Source organism: Silene latifolia, chromosome Y (genome assembly GCF_048544455.1).
Source record: "Silene latifolia isolate original U9 population chromosome Y, ASM4854445v1, whole genome shotgun sequence".
Classification (NCBI taxonomy): Eukaryota; Viridiplantae; Streptophyta; class Magnoliopsida; order Caryophyllales; family Caryophyllaceae; genus Silene; species Silene latifolia.
Genome location: NC_133538.1, coordinates 368682717 through 368689173, shown reverse-complemented (window position 1 = coordinate 368689173; position 6457 = coordinate 368682717).

Sequence of the window (6457 nt, the reverse complement as noted above, 5' to 3'; positions counted from 1 at the left end):
TCATACCTTTGAAGATGTCCAAGCATTAGCCATAGGCTATATCAGTGGGAAGAAGACAAAGGCTACAAGGCGATAATGCGACAACAACTCGGATATGACAAAACCAACAGAAAAAGCTCTAACCACAGAAGAAGCAGTTCCAGGCCATCTCCCTACACGAGACCCGGTGGATCGAAGTCAACTATACACATGAACAACGAGGTAACTCCTATACTTATCCTCCCATCCAAGAATATAACTTCTCTGTTGACATTGCAGATCGATCAAGAGACTTGACCATATGGGAGACATTGTCAAGTGGCCAAAGAAGTCGGACAACCCCAACTCAAGGAAGGACACTTCCAGGTGGTGCGAATTTCACATGGACATAGGACACACAACAGAAGAATGCATGGGATTACGGAGACAAGTGGCTTACCTGCTAAAGAAAGGATACCTGAAAGACTTGATGCCAACAAAGAACAGGGAAGATGATGGAACAAGAAAAAACACAGAAAGGCAACAACGTGACTTACCCCCTGCACCACCCATTTATGAAGTCAAATTCATCAATGGAGGATCAGAAATTTGTGGCATGACCAGCTCAGCTGCAAAGAAAATTGCCAGGGAGTCAAAAATGAAATCTCCTTTTAAACCTATCAATTTACCTCAAATTACTTTTGACGACACTGATATGCAGGGCATTCCAGACCTCCACCATGACAGCCTGTTGATCACCATGCAAATAGGGACTGCACGTGTCATGAGAATCCTGGTAGATGGAGGCGATTCAAGAAACCGATCATGCTTGATGTCCTTAAAGCAATGAAGATTGATGAAAGCCAAATCATAAAAAAGTCTAATGTCCTAGTGGGATTCAGTGGAGAAACAAGAAACACACTGGGAGAAATACACCTGCCCACATACGTGGAAGGAGTATCTTCATACGAAAGATTCGGAATCCTGGACTGCCTGTCATCCTACAATGCCATATTGGGAAGACCATGGATCCACAACGTAAGGGCCATACCCTCCACCTATCACCAATGCATCAAAATACCAACAGAATGGGGAGTAGCAACCATAAAAGGTGAACATAAATCTGCCCAGGAATGCTATACTGAGTCACTGAAGCCTTCCAAGGCAGGTAAGTCCCTCGCCTAGCAATTACAGTACCCTGTCAGGATAACTCATGTGGCAGAAACCAAAATGGAAACTGATCAAGTAATTTTAGACCCTGAGTACCCGACAGCACGCATCGGTAGGATCTGATGTCCCTGATAATATCAGGCCAGAATTAGTAAATTTTCTTAAAGGTAAATCTTCATGTTTTGCCTGGTCACATTTTGATATGACCGGAATAGATGCCAATATTATTACACATAAACTAAATATAGATGAGTCTTATAAGCCTGTCTAGCAGAAAAGAAGAAAGTTTACCGCTGCAAGACATGCTATCATTAATGAAGAAGTAGACAAACTATTGGACATGGGGATGATAAGAGAAGTCATGTACCCTAACTGGCTAGCCAACGTAGTGGTGGTACAAAAGAAGAATGGCAAGTGGAGAGTTTGTGTAGATTACACAGACCTCAATAAAGCCTGCCCAAAAGACCCATTTCCGCTCCCACACATAGACGCAATGGTGGATGCTACAGCAGGGCATGAACTCCTGACATTCATGGATGCCTCAAGTGGATTCAATCAAATCAAGATGCACCCATCTGATCAGGAACATACTGCATTTATCACGGAAAGGGGCATATACTGCTACATAGCAATGCCCTTTGGCCTGAAAAATGCAGGGGCAACATACCAACGCCTAGTCAATACAATGTTTAAGGACCAAATAGGAGACATCATGGAAGTCTATATTGATGACATGGTAGTTAAATCAAAGAAAGCTGAAGATCATGTCAGGGACTTGGAGACAGCCTTTAAGATCCTAGAAGAATTCAATATGAAACTTAACCCATCCAAATGCCATTTTGGAGTATCTTCAGGAAAATTCCTAGGTTACATGGTGACCAAAAGAGGAATAGAAGCCAGCCCAGAACAAATAAGAGCCATACTAGAACTGGAATCCCCCAAGTCAGTCAAAGATATTCAAAAACTGACAGGACGAGTTGCAGCCCTGAATAGATTCATTTCCAGATCATCAGTAAGGTGCAAGGCATTCTATGACCTACTCAGGAAGAACAAAGCATTCAAATGGTTGCCTGAACACGAGTCAGCCTTCCAGGAGCTCAAAACATACCTGACTACACCTCCGCTACTTGCCAAACCAGACAAAGGAGAACCCCTGACGGTCTACCTATCTGTCACAGAAACAGCAGTAAGTGGAGTCCTGACCAAAGAAATTGATGGCCAACAGCATCCAGTTTACTATGTAAGTAAAAGTCTCCTAGACGCAGAAACCAGGTATGGCCTACTTGAAAAATATGTACTTGCTTTAGTAATGTCCTGCACTAAACTTCGACCTTATTTTGAAAGTCACCCAATCATTGTAAGAACCAACCTGCCTATCAAATCTGTCCTGAGAAAGCCTGAGTTGTCAGGCAGAATGGCAAAATGGTCAGTACAAATCAGCACCTATGATATAACCTTTGAACCCAGGACGACAATTAAATCTCAGGCACTAGCAGACTTCGTGGCTGAATTCAGTCCTACCCTAGAACCAGACCTCATAAAAGAGGTCATTCTTCTTGACACCCAAAAGACAGACCAGGAATAGACTCTCCATTTAGATGGGGCAACAAATATGAAAGGCACTGGCCTAGGACTTGTCCTAAAGTCACCACAGGGAGACCTAATTGCACAGGCTATTAATTGTGAGTTCAAAGCCACGAATAATGAAGCTGAATATGAAGCCCTGATTGCTGGATTAAAGGTATGTATAGAACTCGGTGTAGCAAATCTCAAGGTAAAAACTGACTCTCTCTTAATTTCCAATCAAATCAAAGGAGTATATGCTGCAAAAGATTCAAAGATGATACTCTATTTGGAATATGTAAAAAACCTTTGCAGAAAATTCAAAACCTTTGACATTGACCAAATACCAAGGGACTTAAATACCCAGGCTGATGCCCTAGCCAGCCTGGGATCAAACTTCAGCCCTGCTGTGTTTGACAAAATACCCATCGTCCACCTGTTGGAACCAACCATAGAAAGGCCTGAACAAATTTGCCCTATCCAGGAAGATACAACCTCCTGGACTAAACCTTACTATGATTGGTTCCTACAAGGGATACTCCCAACAAATAAAAACGAAGCAAGGGCCCTGAAAATCAAAGCATCCACTTATACCATTATAAATAACACCTTGTTTAAAAAGTCTCAGGCTGGACCTTACTTACGTTGCCTGGAACCAAATGAAGCCAGCCAGGTCATAGAAGACATACATGATGGATACTGCGGAAATCATAAAGGTGGAAGAAGCCTGGCAAGCAAAATTCTCAGATGATGCTACTTGCCAACCCCGAGAGCCGATCGCATAGCATATAGCTCAAAATGTGAAGCCTTTGTCAAATCCATTCCCTTATATCCATCAACCATCGAGCTACTACATTCCATCTCAGCCCCCTGGCCATTCATGAAATGGGGCATGGACATAGTAGGCAAGCTACCTCAGGCGCCTGGACAAAAAGTCTTCATGCTAGCAATGACTGACTACTTTTCCAAATGGATAGAGGCAGACTCTTACAGGCAAGTCAAAGAAAAGGATGTCATATCATTTATCAAAAGGAATATCATATGCAGATATGGAATACCTTCAGAAATAGTCTGTGACAATGGTACACAATTTGTGGGAAAAAGAACAGCAAACTTCTGTGCACAATGGAATATCAACCTAGTCACATCTACACCAGGCTACCCTAAAGCCAACGGCCAAGCAGAATCAAGTAACAAAGTAGTAATCACTGCTCAAGAAAAAGTGAAAAGAAGAAAAGGAAGATGGGCGGAGAAGAGCTCCCCTAGTCCTATGGGCCGACAGGACCACACCCAAAACAACCACAAAGCCGGACACCATATTCCCTGGTCTATGGTCGCGAAGCAAGTAATACCAGCAGAAATTCATGTGCCAACTACCAGAAGCAGCCTGAACACAATAGAAGAGAACATGCCCCTATTGCAGGATAACTTACTCTTAACAGAAGAACTAAGGGATGCAGCCAAAGTCAGGATAGCCGCCTACCAACAGGCAGTCGCCAGAAGTTACAACAAAAATGTCAACATCAGAGTATTCAAAGAAGGAGACCTGGTACTAAGGAAAGTTTTCCCCAACACCAGAGAAAAGAACGCAGACAAACTAGCCCCTACATGGGAAGGCCCGTACTTAATTGATTCAATAGTGGGACAAGGAGCTTACAGGCTACAAACTTTGGAAGGAGAAATGATCCCCAGATCTTGGAACATTTCCCACTTAAAACTATTTCATATCTGAGAAGCAGGTAAAACTACCTATCCTATATACATGTCACTAGAACTTCCTGCTATGTGCTAAGTTGCTTGCCTGTTATTCTTAGCTTCACCTAAAACTTTATTTTAAATCCTGAAAACTTGTTTTACGCCTTCTTTTCACTTATTATATGTTACACTTTAGGCTTAAACAAATGTTCAGGATTGAGGGCCACTCCACCCAACCTGAACAGCATTTCTAAAAATGCTCTAATTTGGCACCCGCCGCTCGACCCGAAAATTAAATCGAGCTCAAGACATAAAAAGATAAGTACAAAGGTGGAATAGACCATAGTACTTGTCAAAGAAGCCCTCCTTACAGGCTGAGGGCCATAAGCCCTCCTGACCGGCGACCACCCTCATTCTCAAAAGCCCTCCTGACAGGCAGATAGAGCCACCATTCCCCATAAACACAGGAATGAGGGCCATAAGCCTTCCTGACAGGCATTACTCTAACAAAAAAATCACATGAATGTACAGGTACAAATTCCAGTCAAACACAGCAAGAAAATCAAGAGAAGAAAGGATATATATATTAAAACCTACCCAGGAATATACCCTTCCCAGGCAACAAACCGTTTATCCAGGAAAAGCCAATAAAAAACAAAACAAATCCTAAATTATTTGTTCAGGCCCCTGAATAGGCCAAAACAACACAAAATTCCACAACAGAAAAAATCAAACTAGCCCGCCTTGGACACAGTAGAAGAGCCAATCCCCTCATCAGCAGCCTCCTCTTCTTCATCTCCCTCCCCTTCAGCATCACTATTTTTCCCTTTGGATGGAGGAGAGTCCACTTCCTCGTCAGCATGCAACTTACAAAGCTCAGGATAAGTGGTATTGAGATCAGCCAACTCCTGATCAGGATTCCAAAAAGGTCTGACTTCAGCAGGCTCTTTCATAGCATCCACATGGCCCTTGCCAATGAAATACAGTGCAGCATCTTTATACCTAGCCTGGACCTCATCCCTCTCTATAGCCAATTCTTCATTTACTTTTAATCGCTCCCGCATAGCTCGCTTTTCACCTTCAACTCTTCCCCGAGCAATATCAAACTTAGCCTGAAGAGCTTTGAGCATCCCTGAGCAGATTTCACTTAGAACACTCCACCAAAGCAACCGAGCCTTCCCTGCCTCATTATCCTCCTTCAAAGAATGATTCTCAGCCTTGGACACCTCCAACTCAGCTTTAAACTTGTCAAGATCTTTTTCAAGATTTGTACCTCCCAATCCAAGGAATTTTTAGACCATGGACTGATTCCAGTTGACAGCGCTCCTCAAAGACATTATTAACATTCTAAAACAAAAGAAAAATGCCTATCTAAGCCACAAAAAAGAAAACACACACAAAAACCCACAATAAACAAAGACAGAGAATATATACCTCTTGAAGCATGGTAATCGGGTTGGCAAGCATAGTCCCGGAACGATACATAGCAACCAAAGCACGGGGCGAAGCTTCCTCCGCCGGTACTTGAAATAGGGATCATCAACCACAAAAGCCCGAGCCTGAATTTGATCCTTGGCAACCGGACCTCATCCATACGAGCCCTGACCCCCTGACCTCATGAACTCCTCTAGACTCATCCACTCTCTTCCTCTTCTCAGGACGGTCACTATCATCCACAATCTTTTCAGGAGACACCAACTAAACCTCCTGCACAGGTTGCTGAACTTGAACATCACTGTCACTTCCCGTTGCCTCACTGCTCTTTGACTTCTCCCCGTAACTGGGGAGACCCCGCCTTCACCAAAGACAGACCAAAACTAGCAATTCTAGCAGATGCCCGGTAGCCGCACGACGAGTTTCTAAAACCAAAGAATATAAGCATGAATCCAATACAGAAAAGAATGACAAAAATAAGCAAAAGAACTTACTCCCCGACGAAGATGCCCCTGGAACCTTAGTGCTCTTTACAGGCTTATACGTACTCAACTTAGCCTTCTTAAAACGAGGCATAGAAGCTTGCCCCCACAGTGTGCCAAGCCCTCTCCTCTTCAGCAACGCCATAAATGTTGCT